At 49.9% G+C, this 24,006-nt stretch overlaps 1 protein-coding gene across 1 annotated transcript in view; it reads right to left on the bottom strand.

The window, feature by feature from the left end:
- Positions 1-24,006, bottom strand: part of DOCK5 (dedicator of cytokinesis 5) — a 923,455-nt gene that overhangs the window by 284,751 nt on the left and 614,698 nt on the right. The gene's annotated exons all lie outside the window — the stretch shown is intronic.

A 24,006-nucleotide genomic window follows, 5' to 3' on the forward strand; every position in this document is an offset into this window, starting at 1 on the left:
TATAGGGGTAAGGGTCACACCAAGGCAAAGTTGTAACTAAGTGCCCTTCAGGGTCACACTACGCAGAGCAGTATTGAAAAGTTTTATTCGCAAGCAGTAGTCACTTGGCAACTGTTGGCAAGCTTACTTTCCCCAGTTCGCACCCAGCTCCCTTCCCATTTGCAACTTTGTTATTTTCTCATGTTCCTGCGAGTAGCTTTGCTAGGCAGGAATCATTATACTGCTGTTGCTTACCTCTCACTCTTCAACATTCAGCTCCTTCCATCCTAGACTCTCTGGATTCAGCCTGTTGCCAAAGCCATCCAATAGCCTCCAGGTGGTGAGTGGAATAAATGATTGTATATATAACTGAATATCTATCTCTACAGTTTGTTCACATTTGACTGCATTTGCTGGGCCCAGTTATGGTGCAGAGCGATGGGATAATGTTGATGCTTGCGCAGAACAAATTTATCCGACCTATGTTTGATCTGCTCCCAAGCTACCCTTTGGTCCCCATTTCGCTTTGATATAGCACCGAGTAAGGTAGACTCTGTAGTATCCTTAAAGATGTTGAAGTTTTGGATACAAATCTAGACAACACCGGAATTAGCCCTTTATCTTGACGCCTTGGTTGAACTTATTGAGCTAGAAAGAAGTACCCAATGGCTTAGTAAGATTAACTTTCTATGCACTTCCATTAAAATGGAACAAATTTGGTATATTCCATCGGTAATGCACAAAAACACAGTGAATAGAGTGAAGAAAAGCTTTTGAGAGTACAGGTTAGTTAAACTCTGGAATGACCAAAAGGAGGAGGGTCTAACTGCAAATATCGCCAGCATAAATGTATCCCCACCTTTGAGCCCTACTTAGATAGGATCTGTCCTAGTCATGCTACAAACTTATATATTAGGTTTAGATCAGAAATCTTCTGCTTAAATCATTCACATCAAAATGGGACAAGGCATCTAGCTTCTCTGTTGACACTCCCTTCTGCCCGACGCTTTCGGAGTCAGAGTATCACTTAATCTTTTCTTGTCCAGTACACTGACCCAAAGAAAAAGGTGGATTGCCCCTATCTGTAGACTATTACGCATAACTCTTTTTTGGGAGGCTGATAGACTCATGAGGTGTGACACTACTGAACAACTTGTTTGTGCCACTTCCATATACCTATTCTGAGCCTAGAGAATCCAATCAAGAAAACTTGATGACTCCTCTGATAACCCCTCCTAAGGTTTAATATTCCACTGTTTCTTCAATTTACATGATTTATGCACGTTTCCATTCTGTTTATGCACTTCTAGCTCTTTGCAATAGGCGCCAACACATTGTACTTGTTCATATGGCACAAGGGCATAATCTTTCTTACAAGACCCTGGCAGTTGTACAATATTTATTAATCACTGATAAATAGTTTGCAGTTTTTCAGATGGTGGCACATGTTACCAGCCAATCTCATTACTTGGTCAAGGTGGCAGGACGCATTGTACTAAATAAGCTTCAGGACTGGACCGAAGCCAATGAAATCTCATCTGAGCTGCAATTTGGCTTTCAACCAGGTCTTGGTACAGTGGAGCAGGGACTTAATTTGAACTTATTAATAGGGAACCACATGCTGGCCAAACAGGGGAGACTGTTTTTGGCATTTGTTGACTTATCATCAGTCTTTGATTGTGTGAAGCACGATAAATCATGGATTATAATGTCTGAGGTGTTGAGCCACCGCTATTAGATTTCCTGAGGCAATTACATACTCGCATCAAAGCATGGGTCAGATATGGGGTTAAGGGTGAGTGCAACACATCATTCAGCAGAGAGAGAGAGAGGGGGGTTAGACAGGGATGCGTTTTGGCACCCTTTGTTTTTACATTATACATTATCAGTTTGGGCCAGACATTGTCTGATCAGTGCCGGGATCTACCACAAATTGCTGATGATGCAGTGCTGATGGCATGCGCTCAGCTGGGGCTCCAATGTCTATTAACAAGTTTCACTACTTACATGCAGATCTTGGGGCTGCAAGTAAATAAATTGAAGACCTTCATAGTGGAATGCGGGAGAGGGAACTTAAAGTGCAGGGATATTCTCGTAGACAATGAGAAGATTGACTTCACCAATACATTTTCATACCTGGGTACCTTGTTTGACCAGAATGGCTTGTGAAGCCAGGCAATCAAATAAAAAAAAAATGTTGTTTGTGACAGTTATGGCAGCCTAGGCTAATTTTTAAAGGAAGCTGAGCAAAAAAAGTGTAGATCTAATGAACATATATTTACTTATTAAGGAGTTTTATATAGCGCTAGCCTGACCCGAGGGTATCGGAGCGCTTCACAACAGCTTTTGAGCAAGATTCATACAAAAAGCAGTATTCTACATATACATTCGGCAGACCAAGTGTGCTGATCAGCATTGAGGTAGCACGGGAGTCCTCAGATAACCTCATAGAGTGCACATAGTCTTGGGTTTGAACCAATTAAGGGGGGGTGGAGGAGCAGTTCGGGGTCGAATAGCAGGGAGGAGGTAAGTCTTAGAGCTACAATGGCAGGAAGAGACGACGAGCAGGGAATAGAGTTTTGATGGCGGCTATCCATTCGGAAGGGAGGAGTTGAGGTAAAGGACTTTACGTTGTTTTTTTAATTTTGTGAAAGATGAGATAGTTCTGATACCGACTGGGATGGTGTTCCAGATTTTGGGCGCGTTTCCGGCGAAGGACCGTGCTGCAGATTTTTGTTTGCATGTTTTCATGGGGATGAGTAGTAGGGTGCTGGAGCTCCTGAGGTTCCTTGTCTGACCAGCCTTCTTGAGTTTGGCAGCCAAATACTCAGGTTTTCCTGTGTGCAGGGCTTTATGTGTGAGGCAAGCAGTTCTGTAACTGGCACGCATTTCAATTGGGAGCCATTTTAGTTCTCTGAGGGCTGGTGAGATGTGATCGTATTTCCCGATTCCAGTGACCATTCTAGCTGCTGCGTTGAGAGTAGTTTTGAGGGGAGCTAGGAGAGATTTTGTTGTACCAGTGATTTCTTTTAGAGTGACATTTAGTCTGTGAATGTCATAAATGGAAGAGGTTTCAAGATAGATTTGGGTGTCATCTGCATAGGGGTGGAAAGGGATGTTAGCATTTTTGAGTAGGGTGGTGAGGGGTTCCATGTATATGTTGAACTGTTGAGGTAAGAGCACTGAACCTTGGGGGACGCCCCGTTTGACAGGGTGTAGGTCGGAGGTAAAGTTTTTTTTTTTTTTATCCTTTGTGAGCGGCTGTGTAAGAAGGAGGAGAACCAGCGTAGGAGCACATCATCAGCTACTACCCTTTCTTGTAGAGCCTTGATGAGAAGTTGGTGGTCAACCGTGTCAAAGACTGTCGATAGGTCTAGGAGAATTAGGAGGCAGCATTGGTCGGTATCGAGGGATTTGTGGATGTCGTCTGTGATGTTAAGGATCGCGGTCTCGGTGCTGTAGCCTTTTCTGAAACCCAATTGGCGGGGGTCAAGAAGGTTGATGTTATCCATTTGCTGAGTCAGTTGTTGGAGGACGCATTTTTCAAGGATTTTGGATAGGAGGGGGAGATTGGAGACGGGTCTGAAGTTATTCAGTTCCTTGGAGTCAAGGCCTGTTTTTTTTAGTAGTGGCGTGACTTGGCCCACTTTGAGGCATTCAGGTATGATGTCGGTTCTCAGGGAGCTGTTAATGATCTTGCACCAGAACGGGGCTATGGAGAGTTTCAGTTTTTTGGTCAGTTCGGTGGGAATCGGGTCAAGGACATGAGAGGCTGGTTTGAAGGTGAAGATCAGTTTGAGGATTTTAGTTTCTGGGATGGGGTTGAAAGACTTCCAGGTTTTTGTGGGGTGCTTGGGCGAGCTATCTACTGTCACTGGAGGCAGGTTTTTGCAAACGCGGTTGACGTTGATGTCCAGTGAGAACACAATCTTGGTGATTTTTTCTTCAAAGAAGTTGGCGAACTTTTCACACAAGTCTTTGGAGGCCTGTAGGGAGGGTTCTGGGGATTTGGAGGTTTGTTGCCTGATGATTTTGAACAGTTCTTTGAGCCTGTTTTTTGCATTGTCCAGGGCGGCGCAGAAGAAGGTGGATTTTTCGCTGCTGATGTGTTTTTTGTATTTCCTTCGGGCTGCTTTGAGTTGTTCGAGTAGGCTCGAGGAGGGGTTGCTCCTCCATAGTCTTTCTGTAGCTCTTAGTTGTCTTCTTTCGTAGTTAATGTCCGTGTTGAACCAAGATCTGGATGGTATGTCCCTGTTTTTTTTTTAGTTTCAGGGGGCTACTTGATCTAGAATGGATGTCATGTTTGTGTTGTAGGGAGCGGTGAGTTCTGTTGTGGCTAGATCGTCCGTGGAGGCAGTGAGTAGTTCAGTCATGTTAATCTGGGTGAAGTTTCTAGTCCATTTCAGAGGGTCTTGGGTGGGGGGTTTAGGTGTGATGGGCTGAGTGAGGTGGAAAAGGATTAAGTGGTGTTCGGACCAGTCCACTGGCAGGGTGCGGTCTATTGTGACAGTGTCGTGCTGGGCGATAATGGCATCTAGGATTGCTCCTTTGTTGTGGGTTTCTTCTATACAGTGTTGGGTAAGGTTGTTGCCGTGAAGCAGCTCATTCAGGTTCTGGATTAGCAAGTTGTTTTCTTCATTCCCGTGAAGATTGAGGTCGCCCAGAATAAGGTTGTTCATATCTCGGAGAGAGCAGTGGGCAATCAGGTCGGACAGGTGTTCAGTGAATGTGGTGGTGTTGCCTGGGGGGTGGTAAATGAGGTGGCAGGCGAGTGTTTTATTGTTGCTAGTGTTGATGTTGGCGGTTAGGCACTCAAAGGTGTTGTAGGTGTAGGAGTCTATTTCCATCACGGAAATATTGTTTTTGTGGATGATGGCTATGCCCCCACCTCTTTGATCTTTTCTATCTTTGTTAGTGATAACAAAGCCAGGGAGGACAAGAGTATCCATGAGTGGAAACGAGGAGTCATTTAGCCATGTCTCAGTGATGAATGCTATGTCTATGCCGTGGGTGAGGATGGATTCCGCTAGCTCTGTGGCATGCTTGGTGGCTGAACTGCAGTTTATGAGCATGCAGTTTGTGTGGGACGTCTCTGTTGTGTGTTTTATCGTTCGGGGGACTGTGGGGGTGATAGGGAGTGTGGCCGGGGTCTAGGGTATTTCGGAGGGGCCTGTTCTCTTCCCAGTCCGGTGATCACCTGTATTTTGGATTGGAGGGTGGCAGTAATAAGATTGTCGTATGAGGAAGCGAGAGCTGCCGCTTCACTCGTAGGAGTGTCATCTCCAGTTCTTTTCGGTCTCTGTGTCTGATGAGAAAGGGGAGTAGAGATCCCTTTCGGATGGGGAGCACTGGGAAGCCTCTGTTGAGCGAGAGAGAGGAAGGAAGGGTAATGGTGTGGCTTTAGGGGTGAGGCGAGGTTGGTAAGGATTTCACTAAGACCCTGGATTATGATGGTTATTTGGCTTTCAAGCAGGGTGAGACGATGCCCATGTCGGTGTGGGTGTTCTGTGCGGGAGAGTTAAACCTGGGGGAGAAGAGCCTAAAGTTGTTAAGTTGCCCTTTTGTGGGTGAGGCATCTGTGTGGGATCTAGGCGGGGTCAGTGGTGCGGAAAGGCAGGGGCCATGTTGGGGCATAGATGTTAAATTGCATGAGGGACTGGGGAGGGGGTTGGGAGTCCCGTACTGTGTGTTGAGGTTGTTCGAAGTGGGTTGGGAGGGAAGGAGGGCGGGGGTCGGGAGAGGGTGGTTGTCGGAGGGGGGTAGAGAGGTTTTGTTCTCTCTGTTAGTGTTGGAGGTGGTGTTTCGCGGCGGGAGGAAGGTGTTATTACTAGGGTGCACCAGAATGGTGGGTGAGTTCAGTTGGCGGGTCGGGTTCTTCAAGGAGAGGAGGATGGGTGGGCAGGGGAGGAGTGCATGGGAGGGGGAAGTAATAAGGGATGGGAAGAGAGCATCAAAGATTTCCAGGTTGTCATTGTTGGCTTGTATCAGGACTGTGCCATTGGAGTAGATGGTCGCAGTGGTGTTCCCATTTCGGCAAGTGTGGTTAGGGGCTGAGAAAGTCAGTTTGCAGCTATGGGACTTGTTAGTCATTTTGGAGATATTGAGTTGCGATCTGAGGATGGAGTTCCCTGTTTCGGGTCTTTCGGTGTGGAATATGAGATCCATTTTTACTTGTCCTATATAAGGCTAAGTGTGTAACAACTGCTATCTATGGAGCTGGTGTATGGGGCTATCATGATTGTAGGCTGTTCTGAGGGGATGTTCCACCTATGTATGCCATGTGGAGCTGGGGCTACCTTATCTATCAGATATAATTAAGACACAGCCGGTGAGATCCTGACAGAGAGCAAAGGATGTTTGAGAGGAGGGAACCTTTTCTTGATGAATGTGTGACTATAGGAGGTTCCCCTTGGCAGGAACAGTATGTCCGCATAACTAAGGGTCGAAATACCTACCTTTATGGGTCCGTAGCACAAGTTACTTACTTGTGTAACGATATATCTGTAAGAGACATTAGTTAGTGATAGATTCCTTACCTTAGAATATCCCCAGACTGGATCCGGAAAGTTTTCGTCAGCAGTACCCTTGCACGTCGGTAGGTGTAGTTGTGCGGCTCCGTGTAGGTCGCTGGTGTCGTAGTCGCCGAGATGACGTCGTCGGAGCTACTTAGACGTGCCCAAGTGCGCTGACGTCAGATCTGTACACTACTATTCTGCGCCAGGAAAGCAGAGCCATGCCAGAGACCGACTACTGGTGCAGTAGAACTAGGGCGCTGAAAGGGATGACCTGAACCCTAGAGAACAATTCGCAGAACGGGGAGGATGGGCGGGCGGTAAGGAATCTATCACTAACTAATGTCTCATACAGATATATTGTTACACAAGTAAGTAATGTGTGCATCTGAAAGAGACACGTTAGTGATAGATTACTTATCTTAGAATACATAATCAAGCAATACCAACCCCGGAGGAGGGTCTGCGAAATTAAATCACACCAGAAAGTCACGGAGAACCGACCGGCCAAAAGAAGCCGTCTCTCCAGACTTGACTGTCAAGGAAATAGTGCTTAGTGAAAGTATGCTGGAAGAACAGTTCTGGGTTTTGACTTGATGGCAGCAAGGCCAAGTCGACTAATAAGTACCAAACTAAGTGCCAGTGCTGCACAAGGCTTTTGCCTAACCTTTTTCGTGAGTATTGATTGAAACAATCACATAATTGACTGCTTTTTCGGTCAGATTTAATCGAACGGAAGTAACTCAATTACATCACATTTTCATTTTTCAACATCTGATATTTCTTTTTTTTTTGAAACCGTTTATTACAAAACACATACAAATATACAAAGATGGGCCTACAACCTTCCGGCCGGCCGCTAGTAAACAGAAGGAGCATATGATACACATTGTAGAGCGTGCATTGCGGCTGAGGAAGAAGCACAGGAGTTAGTAGCGTTGATAGCAACCCCATCCGGACCACACTATACGGTTTCATTTTAAACTGAAAGAACAACCAAAAGAACAAACCCACAAGGCAATCCACAGTCAGAAATAGCAGCATGTGCTCCCCTAGAAGGGGGACCCTACCAGTCCATGGGAGTATCAAGAAGGGGAGGAAATCAGGACTAGGGCTGGGTAAACTCAATGCCCGGAGCAACGGAAGAGGGATCAGCTAGGGGGATGGGGCTGGCGACCGATCGGGCAATAACGGCGGAGCACAATCCCCCCGCGGTAGGCGTTCCAGGGGCCCCATACTTTCACCCATGTCCCAGGCTTACCTCTCGCCACATACACCACCTTTTCCCGAAACATGCACCAGTCCATATGTTCCTTCCAGGCCGAGACAGTCGGGGACCTCTGGGATCCCCACAGTTGAGCAATATCACGCTTGGCCACCATATATCCCAGAGTCACCCACCACGTCTGTGGCGCCGAGTAGTCAGCAGGTTCCCACACATTCAACAGGCATCTCCTCGCTTCGGGTAGCAGCACCACATGCGTAACCACACGCAGGACCTCATGCACACCACGCCAGAATCGCTCCACCTCCGGGCATTCCCACAGTATATGCAGAAAGGTCCCCAAGGCACCACACCCACGCTTACACAACCCGTCCACAGCATAGCCCATACGCAGGAGCCTTGGCCCCGTCATGTAGACTCTGTGGAGTATCTTGAGCTGGACGAAGCGAAGGCGGGCCGGTATGGCCACCTCTTTCGGGGAGGCCACCGCAGAAGTCCAGTCCTCGTCGTCCAGCTCCAGTCCATCGGCAACCCAAGCCTCGCGAAGGGCAGTCAGCAATCCTGAGCGGTCATTGATTAGTTTTTTGTAGATCAGTGAGATCGTGCTGTCCGGAACATGTCCATCCAGCACTCTATCCTCCAGGGGGGAATACTCCGGGATGGATGCAACGTCCGGGAAGACGGAGCCCAGTGCATGACGGATCTGCAAATACCGAAAGTACTCCCTATCATGCAACTGGAATTCCGTCTGCAGCATCTCGAACGTCTTGAATCCTCCCCTCGTCCAGAGATCCCCCAATTTACTGATGCCTATCATGTCCCACTTCTCGAAGCCCTTCGAGGTCCACAGGGAGCCCAACCGCTCGGACGCGTATAGTGGTGTTGCCCGGGTCAGACGGTCCTTCCATCCCATCGCCGCATTGGCCACGTGCCACACACGCACCATGACACGCGTGGGGCCGGTCGGGCGCGTCGGAGTAGAGCGCTCGATTATAGTCCCCACCCGGGAGTAGCATCTTGTCCATTTCATATGCCGGGTTTAAGGCGGGTCCGTACAGGCCGTGATTAATCGCAGCCAGCTGGGAGGCCCAATAGTACCGTTTGATATCTGGGAGGGCGATCCCTCCGTCATACCATGGGAGCGTCAGCTTTGCCAGGGCGATACGCGGCCTCCCGTCCCAGAACAGGCGGCGCTGTAAACTCTCCACCTCACGGAAGTAGCGCGCTGGGACGAGGTCCATGGTGTTCTGCAAAGCGTACAGGAAACGCGGCAGAGACATCATCTTAAACAACGCCGCCCGGCCGAGCGGCGAAAGCGGCAGGCGCCGCCAGCGTGCGACGTCTACCTTCAGGCGCTGGAGGGGGGGAAGCAAGTTCCGTTCATACCGGGCCTCCGGGTCCAGAGTAATGAAGACACCCAGGTACCGAAATCCCTGCGGGGCGATCTGGATCGGACAGCCCCGCGGGAGAATAGGAGCCTCCCCAGAGAGAACATACACGCACGATTTAGCCCAGTTGATGACAAGACCGGAGTTACGACCAAATGAATGTAAAACATCAACCAGTACTATCAGTGATTTACGTGGGGAAGCTAGGTACAGAAGGATGTCATCAGCGTATAGGGATACGCGGTCCTCATACTCGGGGGTCCAACGGAGACCACGGATGGAAGGCTCCCACCGCAGCCACTCCGCCAGGGGCTCCAAGGCAAGCGCAAAAAGGAGCGGCGATAAGGGGCAGCCCTGTCGCGTGCCCCGGCCCAACTCAAACGGAGCCGATACTCTACCGTTCACCACCACCTGCGCCAATGGGCCCGAATACAGCAATTTGACCCAACTGATGAAGCCTGCGCCAAAGCCAAACTTCGCAAGCATCGCCCAGATGTATGGCCACTCAAGCGTGTCAAACGCCATAGTGGCGTCCAAGGACGCCAAAATGGCCGGCTCACGTATGTGCTGAACACGTGCGAGTACCCCATGCAAACGCCGCAAGTTAAGGGCCGTGTTACGCTGGGGAATAAAGCCGGACTGATCCTGGTGAACCAGTTCGCCCACCACGCCGACCAGCCGATTGGCCAGGACCTTGGAGAGAATTTTGGGCTCCGCGTTTAGTAGCGAAATGGGGGCCGATAGGATGTAACCCGGTCCCGAGATCTCCCCTCCTTGTGGATAACCACGATTGTAGCCAGACGCTGGTCCAGCGGGAGGGAGCCCACCGAGTGGGCTTCCAGGAACATCGATCGGAGATGTGGTGCTAGCGTATCCGGTCGCAACTTGTACAACTCGATGGGGAGACCATTAGGACCCATGGCCTTGCCGGAAGCGACCGAGCGTATGGCGAGGGCGATTTCGTCGGAGGTTGGAGGGGCGTCCAACGACACTCTGTCCTCCTCCGAAAGGGAAGGCAGTGCGATATCCCTGAGCAAGGCACGGGAGTCCTCTTCAGAGCGGGAAGACACCGGGGAATAGACCCCACGGAAATAATCCGCGAAGCAGGAGACAATTTCTTCCGGCTCAGTCACACACACACCGTCCGTCGTCTCAATTAGCGGGACTACACGACTCGCTCTCTCCTTTTTGTCCAGCCACGCAATCAATTTACCAGCCTTATCACCCACATCATACAGTCTCCCCTGTTGCTCTCTACTGAGGCCCCTGGCCGCCTCCGTGACGAGGGCCCTATAGGCCGCTTGCTTGAGTTGGAGAACATGTAATACGGCATCCGTCACCCCACATTCTAGATTACCCTCCAACTCGGCTATCTCAGCTTCCACCCGGGTCACCTCCTCCCGCTCGCGCCCCCGGGTGTGGGAGATAAGGGACAGGGCCTCTCCTCGTAGTACTGTCTTGAATGCCTCCCACAGTGAGACAGCCGAGGGCACGGACCCCACATTCTCGTCAAAATAACGCTGGAGGGATTTAATCAATTCAGCGCGAATGGTGGGGTCGCGCAGGTACCAGGGGTTGATCGGGACCACCCTACCCTCACCCCTCGGAAAAAGATCTAGGTGTAACAGGAGCGGGGAATGGTCCGAGATACCCCGTGCCAAATGGCGCACCTCTCCCACCCTCCCAACATAGGCCGCCGGGACCAGGACATAATCTAGTCGTGAGAGACTACCATGGGCCCCCGAATGGAAGGTATACTGTAGCTGCGTGGGATGTTTTAAACGCCAGCAGTCCACCAACCCCAAAGTGTCCAATAGACCAGGAAGCCACGCTTGGGCCCGGGGGAGGTCCCTAGGGGGGTGACGATCCACAGTACCGGAAACCACCGCATTAAAACCCCCCCCCCACCACCAGAATCCCCCCCGGAAGGCCAAGGAGGAGGCGCCCCAGGTCCGCAAAGGTAGTCGACTGCAGCCCCGGCGGGACGTACACTGACACAAATACAACCACTTTGCCCTCCATCCTTCCCACCAAGACCGCGTAACGTCCCCTGTCGTCATGGAGCACCTCATCAATCTCCAAAGGGAGCGAGTTCTTAACCATGATGCCCACACCCCTTGAGCCAGACGTGAAGCCCGAGTGGGCTACCAAGCGATAGCCACGCCGATTCATGGCGCAGAAGGAATTGCCAATGAGGTGTGTCTCCTGCAGGAAAACTACATCGGGCGAAATTCGCTTCAAAAACTGCAGGACTACCCCTCGTTTTATCCTGTCCCCCAGTCCATTCACGTTCCAGGACAACAGAGTTAATTCCCTACCCCCCATCATAAACAGAAGCCACAGTTTGTCCCCCCGAGAGCACTATGGAGCTAGTACAATGATAATTTTGCCGTGTGGTAAAAATGAACAACACCCCCCCCATCCCTGCCCACCCATCCCAACAAAACTCCCCCCTCCCTGCACCCCTGCATGAGCCCGAACAGCCCCCCCAACGTGCAGTGTGCCTGTCGCCCCATATATATAGTAAAGACTAGCTAAACCCCTTAGAGGAGGAAGGAGAACCCCCAGTAGACCCCACACAACCTCCATAGGAGGGGAAATTATACAAACAGACGCTTAATCGAGAGTGGCATCAGTTTTGTCCAGAGCGAAGTCCAATATTACCCCCTCAATCCCGATCCAGAGTGCCGTCTCCCCCCCGCCACCCCCCCCCGCCCCCCGGATCACGATCCCCAGACAGAGTGTCCAGCCAGTCTCCGGCCGCTTCGGGACGGTCAAAAAAGTGCGTGCGACCCTCTATCTCCACTCGCAGCTTGGCCGGGAAGAGCATAGCGTATTTAAGGTTCAGGTCCCGAAGACGGCGCTTGACGCCTTGGAAGCTCAGTCTCTGCTTCTGGACCGCTGGGGTGAAATCGGGGTAAAAATTTACCTCCATATTGTCAAGCTTAACCGGCCCATGCAGTCTGGATGCTTGCAGGATAGCGTCTCTGTCCCGAAAGTTGAAGATCCGGGCAATGAGAGGCCGCGGAGGGGCTCCGACCTTCGGCCTTCCCCCGGGAACCCTGTGGGCCCGCTCCACAGCGAAGAATTTGCTCAGTCCCCGTGGCTGGAGATGGGTAGCGATCAGGTCCTCCACAAACAGGTCCGCCGCCGCTTCCTCCCGTCCCTCAAGCACCCCAATGATGCGGATGTTGTTCCTCCGGGCCCGACTCTCGGAGTCCTCCAGGCGCCGATCCATAAGCGCGGTCGCATGACCAAGCCGGCGCACCTCTGCCTGTAGTACCGCCACCTCAGTGGTAAGGCCCGATGCGGTGTGGGCCAAAGAATCAACTCGGTCATTGGTCTTGGAAAGATCGGCCCTCACCAGGCCAACATCCACGAGGACCGAGTCAATCTTCTGTGCCAGTGTGTCGAACCGCTGGCCCACCGAGGCCTTCATCTCGGCGATGGCGCCCATGACATCCCGCAGAGTCAGATCCGTGGGGAGGTCCGGGGCATCAGGAGGGCCCTCAGGGGATTTGTGCGGTCCGCCGGGAGATCCCTTCTGGAGGGTGTAGCGGTCCATACTATTGGCCTGAAGGGTGGTGCCACGCCGGGTCGATTTGGTCTTCGCCCGATCTCCATCTTGTTTCGTGGCCATGGCCACCAGTCCACCGGTCGCACCAGCCACGTCGTGAAGGGCAAGCAATCAGGGCCACAAGCTCCGGGGGGGGGCACCCCAGATCAGCGGGATGGGTCACAGCCATCAGGCAGGCCGAGTCTCCCAGCGAGACCACACCAGCACAAAGAGCCCCGCGACCCAACCCTGCAGAGACGGCAAGGGGGTGCGAAAGCGAAAGTGCGGGGTACGCGACTCGCCAGGCCTGGCCCGCCGCTGTTGATCACTTTGTCACTGGGTCCCCCCTCAGCGCCAATCCGGGGTCTGGCGAGGAGAAGGCCGCAGACTTCAAACGGTGCTTACTCCGGTGTCCGAGGTCCGATTTGACAACGGGAAACGGGTGCCACCTCAGCTCAGGCTCACCAACACATTCCCCTCATCCAAGACAGGATTAATTCAGGATAGTCGTAGGAGGTCGCGGAGGTCCCCGGGAGCCTCGCACCTACGCGGCCATCTTGGTCGCGCGCTAGGCTCCTCCTCAACATCTGATATTTCTTAATCCTAAACTGCACCGTGATTTCAACAATACCCTTATTTTACAATTTATATACAACAGTTTTGTAAGATTTTGACACCTTCTAAAAATGCAAAACTTGGCAAAAAACATTCAACTCTTCAACATTCATACCCACTCGCACCCATTCATATTAATCATTATATACAAAACAAACTGAGTGAAAACGTGTCCAATGACACGTGTAGGCCATCCAGAAAAGTTTTTGTACTCTCGTTGTATACACTCTTTCTTTCTTTAGAAAAAAGTCTTTTTGACAATCGGTTGGCCTTAACTCGTAAGGTCTACGCGTTTCGGAACCCTTTTCTTGCTGGAAGAACTCCACCGAGACGCGGGAATTTCGTTTCATTGAGTGTAACGAATACAACTGGCAACCTTGAAGCCATTTTTCAAACACACGGGCGGTGTCAACATTACTTACATCGAGGAGTCGGAGGTAACCAGAACCGTGACTTCAGAGACTCTGCACCTCGACGCATACTAAAAGCAGAAAGTTTGGGCTTGGCAGACAGAGGTAGACGTTTAGCACATCCCCTGCGAGGCACAGACTGCATTTAAATTGCAGTACATTGGTCCTGACGAGGATCCCAGCAAGAAAAGGGTTCCGAAACGCGTAGACCTTACGAGTTAAGGCCAACCGATTGTCAAAAAGACTTTTTTCTAAAGAAAGAAAGAGTGTATACAACGAGAGTACAAAAACTTTTCTGGATGGCCTACACGTGTCATTGGACACGTTTTCACTCAGTTTGTTTTGTATATAATGATTAATATGAATGGGTGCGAGTGGGTATGAAGGTTGAAGAGTTGAATGTTTTTTGCCAAGTTTTGCATTTTTAGAAGGTGTCAAAATCTTACAAAACTGTTGTATATAAATTGTAAAATAAGGGTATTGTTGAAATCACGGTGCAGTTTAGGATTAAGAAATATCAGATGTTGAAAAATGAAAATGTGATGTAATTGAGTTACTTCCGTTCGATTAAATCTGACCGAAAAAGCAGTCAATTATGTGATTATTTCAATCAATACACACGAAAAAGGTTAGGCAAAAGCCTTGTGCAGCACTGGCACTTAGTTTGGTACTTATTAGTGAAAGTATGCAGCGAGGCCCACGTAGCTGCCTGACAGATATTTTGCAGGGGGACACCGCGTCCTAATGTTGTAGTAGCTGCTGTCGCCCTGGTTGAATGGGCACGCAGCCCAACCTGAGGTTCCTTTTTAGCCAGAGAGTAACAGGCTTTAATGCACAAGACAACCCATCGGGATATAGTCCGCTTGTGCACAGCCCAACCTTTTTTGGCACCCACATAGCCAACAAAGAGCTGGTCATCCACCCGGAACTGCTGTGTGCGACTGAGATGGAATGAAAGCAAACGTTTTGGGTCCAGACGGTGGAGCCTCTCTTCCTCTCTTGAAGGATGAGGAAAGAAAGTGGGCAGCCTAACAGTTTGCCCGAGATGAAAGGCAGTGACTACTTCTGGTTGAAAGGAGGGATGTGGTCTAAGCACAACCTTGTCCGGATGAATCGCCAGGAAAGGAGGTTTACATGAAAGAGCCTGAAGCTCACTAACACGCCTGGCGGAGGTGATGGCCACCAGGAAGGCAGTTTTTAAAGTTAGTAACCTCAAAGGACATTTATGAAGAGGCTTAAAGTGAGCACACATTAAGTATGTGAGAACCAGGTTCAAGTCCCACTGAGGCATCACAAAAGGAATAGGAGGGAAAAGGTGAGTAATGCCTTTGAGAAATCTACTGACAACAGGGGACTTGAAAAGAGAGGGCTGATCAGGCAGCCTGCGAAAGGCTGAAAGAGCAGAAAGGTAGTCCTTGATAGTGCCCAGAGCAGAGCCCTGCTGGGCCAAAGAGAGAAGGAACAATAGGACCTCAGAAAGAGGGGCAGAAAGGGGATCTACAGCTTTCGCCATGCACCATGCCACAAACTTTTTCCACCGGCAGGCGGATACAGTTTTTGTTGAGGGACGCCTGGCTGCCAGAATGAAATTACAGACTTCAGGAGGCAAGTCAAATGGAATCAACTGTCACTGCTCATTCTCTACGCAAGGAGGTGGAGGCTGGACAGGTTCGGGTGGAGGACAGTCCCCTGGTGCTGCGACAGGAGATCCTCCCGAAGAGGCAGTCGGATTGGGGGATCCACGCTCATACTGAGTAGCTCGGGATATCAAACTCTTCGAGCCCAGTCCGGTGCCACAAGAATGACTTGGGCCCGGTCACGTCTGATCTTCTTCAGCACTCTGGGTAAAAGCGGTATGGGTGGAAAGGCATACAACAGACCGCAACTCCACTCACGACGAAAAGCGTCTCTGAGCGAGTGCCGTCTTGGAAACTCCAACGCGCAGAACTGCTGACATTGTGCATTCTCTTCGGTGGCAAATAGATCTAACCAAGGCTCTCCCCAATGATGAAAGAGACCTTGCGCCACGTCCGAGAGAAGACGCCATTCGTAATCTAACATGCACTTGCGGCTGAGTTCGTCCGCCCTGGCGGTCAGAGAACCTGCCAAGTGTTGAACCACCAAGGAAATGCCTTGACGTTCCAGCCATGTCCAGAGACGCAGAGCCTCCTGACATAGGGTCCACGACCCCACCCCGCCTTGCTTGTTGCAGTACCACATAGCGGTGGTGTTGTCCGTGAACACCTGCACTTCTCTCCCCTTGACAGAGGGAAGGAATGCTTTCAGTGCAAGTAGGATCGCCCTAAGCTCCAAAAGGTTGATATGGAGCTTGGACTCCGTCAGAGACCAGAGGCCTCTAATCTCCGCCTCTCCCATGTGGCCGCCCCATCCCAGGAGGGACGCATCCATCACCACTGTGTGCTCCGGTTGGGGGAGGGAGAGGGATCTGGTGATGACCCAACGCTGGTCCATGAGCCACCACTGCAAGTCCTGTGCAGTACCCTCCGAGATCTGGCCGTAGTCGGACAGGTTTCCCCGATGCTGCTTCCATTGGAACTTCAGGTCCCACTGAAGAGCCTGCATATGCCACCTGGCATGATTGATCAGTAGGATGCAGGAGGCCATGAGGCCCAGCAGTCTCAGGGTCTTCCTCACCAAAACCCAGGACCAGGGCTGAAAGATCGGAATTATAGTCCGTATGTCCCGGTCTCGCTGTTCGGGAGGATAAACCCAAAATTGCGCTGTATCCAGAACCACTCCGATGAAAAGGAGCTTCTGAGAGGGGATCAGATGCGACTTCGGCACGTTGATGGAAAACCCCAGCAAATGCAGGAGGTCAGCCGTAGTCTGGAGGTGGGAGATGACTGCCTGGGGCGAGCCCGCCTTCAACAGCCAGTCGTCGAGATAGGGAAAGACTGAAACCGCTGTCTGCGCAGATGAGCTGCGACCACCGCCATCACTTACATGAACACCCGAGGGGTGCTGGTAAGGCCGAAAGGGAGCACGGTGAACTGAAAGTGCTCGTGGCCTACCGTGAACCACAGGTAACGCCGGTAGACCGGCAGGATGGGGATATGAAAATAAGCATCCTGGAAGTCCAACGCTACCATCCAGTCTTGTGGGTCTAGGGCAGACAAGACCTGAGCAAGCATGAGCATCTTGAACTCCTCATTCCAGAGGAAACTATTGACGTTCCGGAGGTCTAAGATAGGACGCAGGCCCTTGTCCTTCTTTGGAATCAAGAAGTAGTGGGAATAACAGCCACGGCCTACTTCTGACGTCGGAACGCGCTCGACGGCCCCCTTGGCCAAGAGGGCCGCAACTTCCTGCTGGAGAAGTGCCAAGTGATCACCCGACATGCGGTGGTACTGAGGCGGCATGGCTGGAGGGGTAGTCTCGAAGGGGAGGGAGTAGCCCCGTCGGACTATCTGCAGAACCCACCTGTCCGAAGTGATGGTGCGCCAGTGGGGGAGGTGACGGCGAATCCTGCTGCCCACTGGCGTCTGGTGGGCCTGAAACACCGGACTAGGAAGATTTTGAGGCAGCGGCGGCGGTGGACTGATCCACTCGCTGGCCCCATGACCCACCTCGGCAGGCATCCCGACCCCAGCTGCGCTGAGACGGTTGCTGCGCAGGCCGGCGGCTCTGAAAGGAACGTGTTTGGGCGCCTCGACCCTGACCTCAAAAGGAGCGAAAAGCAAACCCCAAGGGAGCGCACATGGCGGCAAGACCCAAGGACTAGGCCGTAGCCCTGGAGGCCTAAAGCGCTCCAAAGAGCTATCCGCCTTGTCACCAAAGAGGGGTGTGCCATCAAAGGGCATGTCCAACAACGTGTTCTTGACATCCCCTGAGAAGCCAGTAGTTCTGAGCCAGGCGTAACGGCGTGACGCCACCGTTGTGGAAATTGCCCTGCCGAGGGAGTCGGTTGTGTCAAGACCACAATGGATAGTGAATTTCGCAGCATCTCTCCCTTCGGTAATGGCTTGGGAGAACACCGCCCGAGCCTCCACTGGACACTGAGGCAGCACCTGTGCGACTGCATCCCACACAGAGTGGGAATAGCGGCCCAACAGGCACGCAGTATTCACCGTCCGCAACCCAGAACTGGCAGAGGTGAAAATCTTTTTCCCAAACTGCTCCAGTATTTTTAGATTCCTTGTCCGGAGGTGCGGAAGCGAACGTGCTGGCAGAGGCCTGGACAACCAGACTCTCGGGCATTGGGTGTTGCGTGAGAAAACTGGGGTCGCCCGGGGCCTGGCGATGACAGCTCGAGGTTAAGAGCCTCAGCCGCCCTGCGCAACACCACGGAAAAAATTCCAACCTCTTCCATAGCTATGGAAGCAGGGGACAGTGTACCAGGGTGCGGAGAGAAATCCAGATCGCCTTGACCTTCCATATCACCTTCCCACTTCGGTTCATCCTCGCATTGAGCTGCGAGAGGGTCCTCGGACCCCTCCCAGTACTCCCCTCCATCCACCGGCCATGTAAGAGGCCAGTAAGGACGAGGGGCCCGGGGAAAGGGAATAAACTCACCACCTGGAATTGGAATCGGAGGATAATAGACCAATTCAGGGTCGACGTAGTCTGGCCCCGCAGGCAACGGCGTTGTGTTCGGCGTCAGACCTGACGTCGGAGGTGGCATCAGGCCCGGCGCCTGCAGCGACTCCGAGTCAGACGGCACCACAGGGTATCTTGCCAGCATATCCGGGGCCAAAGGCGGCAGCACATGGGCTGAACCACCCCACGGGGCCCGAAGGTGCTCTGGAGGGATCCGATGTGAGAAACAAACGGCGCATGGCCGACAGGAATACCTGTATTTCTTACGAAGTCGCGTACGGTCTCGGGAAAGGTGGGTAGGCCACAAGCAAAAATGGAGCCTCCGCCGTAGCCGTGGGGGAGTGACCACCCACCCCCTCCCACCGCATCCTGCGACCGGTGAGGGGTAGACAAAGAGCAATGTCGCTTCTTCGACTTCTTATGGCGCCTTGACTTACCTGTCCCCGATTCCGACGAATGATGGTGTCGGCCCGCAACCTGTCCCTTGACCTCCCATGGGAGCGGGACCTTGGGCGGTGCGGAGCCGATTTGTGGGCCTCCCGACAACTTTCGGGAACGCTCCGCAAAGCCTTCGGCACCATGGCCCGACAATCGGGGCACGCCTCGGGGTCATGGGCTTGCCCCATGCAGAAGAGACACACGTTATGCGGGTCCGCCACCAACATGGTCCGACAGAAGTCCCTACAGGACTTTAGCCCGGGCATCCCTACTGCACCAGGAGTCAAGTACTCGACAAAACAAGAGAAACAAGTCTCAAAAAGCAAGTTAAAAGATTAACTATGAGTACCGCTCTCTCTCGGATCTGCGCTTGCTGGCGCGGAAAAACAAAGATCTGACATCAGTGCGCGTCGGCGCGACTAAGTAGCTCCGACGACTTCATCTCAGCGACTATGACGCCACTGACGTACACGGTGCCGCACGACGATGCCTACCGACGTGCAAGGGTACTACTGACGAAAACTTTCTGGATCCAGTCTGATGCCTGGGGATATTCTAAGGTAAGGAATCTATCACTAACGTGTCTCTTTCAGATAGTACAGCGTGCCCACCACACTTTAGTACGTATGCTGATATTGCACCTTTTGCGGCTACTTCACCTTTTTAACCACTTCACATTGGTCCTGATGAAAGCCTCTTAAACCCCTTAGAAGGCTGAAACTAGTTGACCTCTATTCCAGGGATATTCAAGTACAAATCTTTATCTTCACTGTACCCCGCCTGTGTTTTTAACAATGTTCTAAGATCCTTTTATTAAAGTTTTCATAAGGGCACTTCTTAGAGACATTTTTAACATTTCTTCACATCACAGAGCACTAACCTCACATCATAATACCCGCTCCGCTGTAATCAGGCGTTGTAGCACAGCTGGGTAGCATTTGGCAGCCCAGCTGGGACCCCAATGATGAAGTATGCCACCAACTAGGTTGGTGGGTGAGGGGTCTTCTTACACATCCACTTGATGTCTGTGCTCCTGTACAAATTTATGAGTCACCTTAAGTGACCATATTTCTTTGTGGGCTTGTCCACGTTGTTTATTGCTAATTAACTTGGGGAAGAGAACATAGCCCCATTTAATCCTTTCCTCACTTTCTTGTTGTTTATAACTGGTACGTCACAGCAGACAACAATTCATGTTGTGGTTTTTTGTACATTTTATGAAAAACAGAGAAAAATTTGGGTTTTACCGATTTTAAGGTTGCTTGGGTTTAGGCAACGTCGCCCAGCATTTTTATTCCTTCAGTTGTTATCCAACGAGTACATAATGTTGTCTGTGGCAAGGTTTTTAAAAGAATGTAATCAATTGTAGAAAGACCATTCGATTGTGAATTTTTGGTGATGTAGAAGTGTCTGTATTTTAGGATAAATTATTTTTAACGATAGCGACTGTTGCTGGAAGAAATACATTTCTAATCAAAATTGCTGCACATTTAACTATACGATTTTTAGTTTTGTAAATATCAACTTTTTTTTATATGTGTTCTGCTTTTATGGTTTCCTCTGAAGAAATCGAATAAAGCTTATTTGACTTGGTTGCACATGCATTTTATGATTTCAATTGTTTCGAACTGATAGTAAGAGGTAGGCGGATGTATTGAAATTGTAAACCATTTTGCAAATATCTCCGATATACTATCAGAATAGCTAGCACTTATTTTTATATAAACATTGTACTATTTTGTGTCTTGCTTTTATGTTTTTTTAAACTTAAATAAAGTTGATGATGATGATGATGAATGCATATATATATTTCACTTACTGGTGATGATAAGGGACACCACAGAGCTGACACTCCAGTTTTTCTCCTTTCCCGCTTCCCTCTACCCTGTTTCTCTAGGGCCTGATTCTAAGGGCTTAATGTTATTAGAGAAGTACAAAAGATCTTAGGCTTCATGGAGGCTTGGGCATATCTACTTGGATTCCAAATCTAGCCATGGTCAGTGTAGTATCTTGTGAGTTAGAGATGAAGGGACCCTTTTGGTTCCTGACAGACTCCGTAGAACAGTGACGTAAGTGCGTGGGTGTGGGTAATAGAATTCATGATATAGAATGTTCAGTTCACGGTTACACACCGTTGACTAAAGACCTGTAATACCAAACTCCGATCATTTTCACGTACCCGGGCTAGGGTAGGTGCTACAGTCGGGACAATTTGCCAGGTCAAAAGATGGATTCAACTGGTAGTGCAGAGCATGATGCAAGTAACAGAAAACACATAGAGAGAACTTATAGCTGCTAATGCTGAAAGAGGCATGTTGTTGGATAAATAAATCAGCTACAATGTAAGACAGCTCCGACACTACCTACAACAATAAGCTTTCCCATTTGGTAATGTTGTTTCTCCCACCTCACAAAATAGTGATTGTGGTTCTTCTAATGCTCCACTTCTGGTATCAAGTGCTCCTGGAATATAACTGGCACCTCCTGAAAAGTATAGGGGAGATCTGAAGCAATTCTTATCCTTTTTAGCACAAAGTCAATTGCATTTCATTCAAATGCCACTATAGCTTACCAGAGGAGTGGCAACGTCTCATTTAGCTTGTCCTATTTGACAAGAGATGCCTTAAATTGGGCTACGGCATTGATACTAAAGAATGATTCATGTTTATCGAATTATGTTAAGTTTATAACTCAGTTTCTGGGGGTATTGACAGGTAAAAGACTAAACAATAGGCCGATTTAGGTTTATCATCATCTGGACAAGGTTGTCAAGTTATCATTATTTAGTTCCAACAATATTTATATGTGGCTTAATAGACAGATGACATAGATGATGCATCATGGTCTAAGAGAAGACCTTTAACTTGCTAAGATCTGGATTTGTGAACAGACCCACATCTACTGCTACTCTTATTGATCTAGTTTTACAATCTGATCAACAGATAGTTGATTGCAGAAAAGAAAGAAAACAAGAAAATCGATGTTCCAATGTATTTTCCTCTTACATTACTTGTTCTCCATCACCTCCAGTTAATGCTGGTTCAATGAAAAAGCCAATTTGACCTTGCTTTTTTCACATCGACAAATCCACCAAAAAGATGATTGTCAACCCAGTACCCCTACGTCCTAGTAATGTGGAGGCTAAGGGACCGCCATAGTTCCATCTGGTGTAGCTTTTCCACCTCCTTACTGGGATGTGACAGAAAAGAGAACAAAAGGTGCGCAATGGATTGCCCCACGTGGAAGAATGATACCTGTTTTGAAAGAAAGGATGCACAAGACAGCCACCAGCTTGCCTGGGAAGAAGGTAATGTGAAGAGGCTGGACTAACAATGTCTGCAGCTTGCGGACTTGAAGTGATTGCAGGCTTGAGAGTTGGAAGTCTCAGCAAACCACTATAAAGAGGCTTGAATGGAACAAATATCAAGAATGTCAGAACTAAATTAAGTTCCTTCTTTGGCAAAGGTGAACGTGGGAAAGTCCTGTGAAGAAAAGCATCACAAAGGGTAATTTGAATATAGGGAGCTGATCAAACAAATGAATTAAAGCTAAAGGGACCAAAAAATTATTTTTTAACAATGTCACAGCGAAGCACTGCAGGGCCAAACACAGCACAAATAAAAGGATGTCAGACAAGTTACATTTGTGGAGGGTCAACCTGCTTCTCCACAGCAGGTGATGAACTAGAAACAACAGCCCAAATAAACATATCACGGAAGGTCACCGAGCAGCCAAAACGACATTCACTAACTGTGAAGGCAGATCAGATCATCTTAGCTGGTTCTCCTCACATGGAGGTGTTGATTGTGCAGGCTTGGGTGCAACACCTTGTCCTGCCCTTGGAACAGCCCTGGAGGCTAAAGCAGTAAGCAGATTCTGAGGATCGGTAGCTCTGAGTACCAGATCTTCCTGCCCCCTTCTGGGGAAACCAGAATCACCAGCGCTCAGTCTTGCCTGACTTTCTTCAGGAAACCTGGGAACATCAGCAAGGATGCAAATAAATGAAGGGGCACAGAATATTAATGAAGGAGAACGGTGTCTCCTGGAAAACTCTGAGGAGGAAACTATACAGCACAAAAGGTGAAGACTGAATGTTTTCAGAAGGCAGCAAAAAGATCCACTCATGGTATGTCCCACTGAAAGAAAAAATGTTGCAGCACCTATGGGTGCAGTTGCCATTCATGATCTACAAGACAACACTTACTGAGCATTGTCCACCCTGTTGTTGAGGGACCCTACCAGGTCACCCTCTATCAAAGAGAAATCAAAAAGGTTCAGCCACTGTCATTGTCTCTTGATTACTGTCTGCAAGGCATCATCCATGCTGGGACCAAAGGTTCTATTGAAAAATGCCATGTGCCAGTGAACAAGGGGCACCAGAACAATGCAAGATGCCAGTAGACCAAGTAGTCTCAGAATCATCAAGATCTGCACAGTAGGTCGCACCTTAAACATCGGGATCATAGGTCAACCATCATGGACTCTCGTGGCAGGGGAAACGCCTCCATGGAGGTCGTATCCAGTATGGCCCAATAAAGAGAAGCCTGTGAAAAGGTAAAATATGGGTCTTGGTCCCACTGACAGAAACTCCACCATCACCTTCAGGTAGTTCCAAGACTAGCTGAACCAAGCCTGCCTTCATCAGCCATTCATCAAAGTACAAGAATAGATGTATCTACACCCTGTAAAAAGATAGGCCCTGACATGACCTTTGTTAAAACCTTAGGGACTGATGTCAGACTGAAAGGTAAGATGGTGAATTGAAAGTGATGTGCCTCCAGTGGTAAGCAGAGATACTTTTTGTGGGCCAGCAGGATGGGCACATGAAAGTATGTGTTCTGAAGGCGAGATCTGGCCACACGCCAAGTGGCCACCTAATTGCAGCACTTCGGAAGAGCACTTGCACATTTGCAGTTCCTCCCCTCCCAATACAGATGTGAGATTGGGGTTGCAGCACAATCACGGGTGTCAGTGGCTGCCGCAGTCAATCCTCAGCCTGTGTGTGGTCAATCCAAGAGTGCGGTGTCAGAAATCAATTTAGTTCTGAGATTCACCAGAAAAGAAAGAAAAGGATTCTTTCTTTCTTGAGTCCCCTCACTCACCAGGGTTTCCCCACGGTGACATGCTTCATCATTGGGGTCCTCCCAGTCCTCTACGGACTGAGGCGTGCTGCGACTTGCGGATTACGTAGGAGCACTATAGTACCAATTATGTGTAGTGCAGGAAAAGTGTAGTGGAGTGGGGTGTTTGTGAGTATTTAAAATAATTAACTAGTGGGCCAAATAATTTTATTCTTGCTCCTAGCTAATAAGATTAAAAACGGGGT

The sequence above is a fragment of the Triturus cristatus genome, chromosome 11, assembly GCF_964204655.1.
Source record: "Triturus cristatus chromosome 11, aTriCri1.1, whole genome shotgun sequence".
NCBI lineage: Eukaryota > Metazoa > Chordata > Amphibia > Caudata > Salamandridae > Triturus > Triturus cristatus.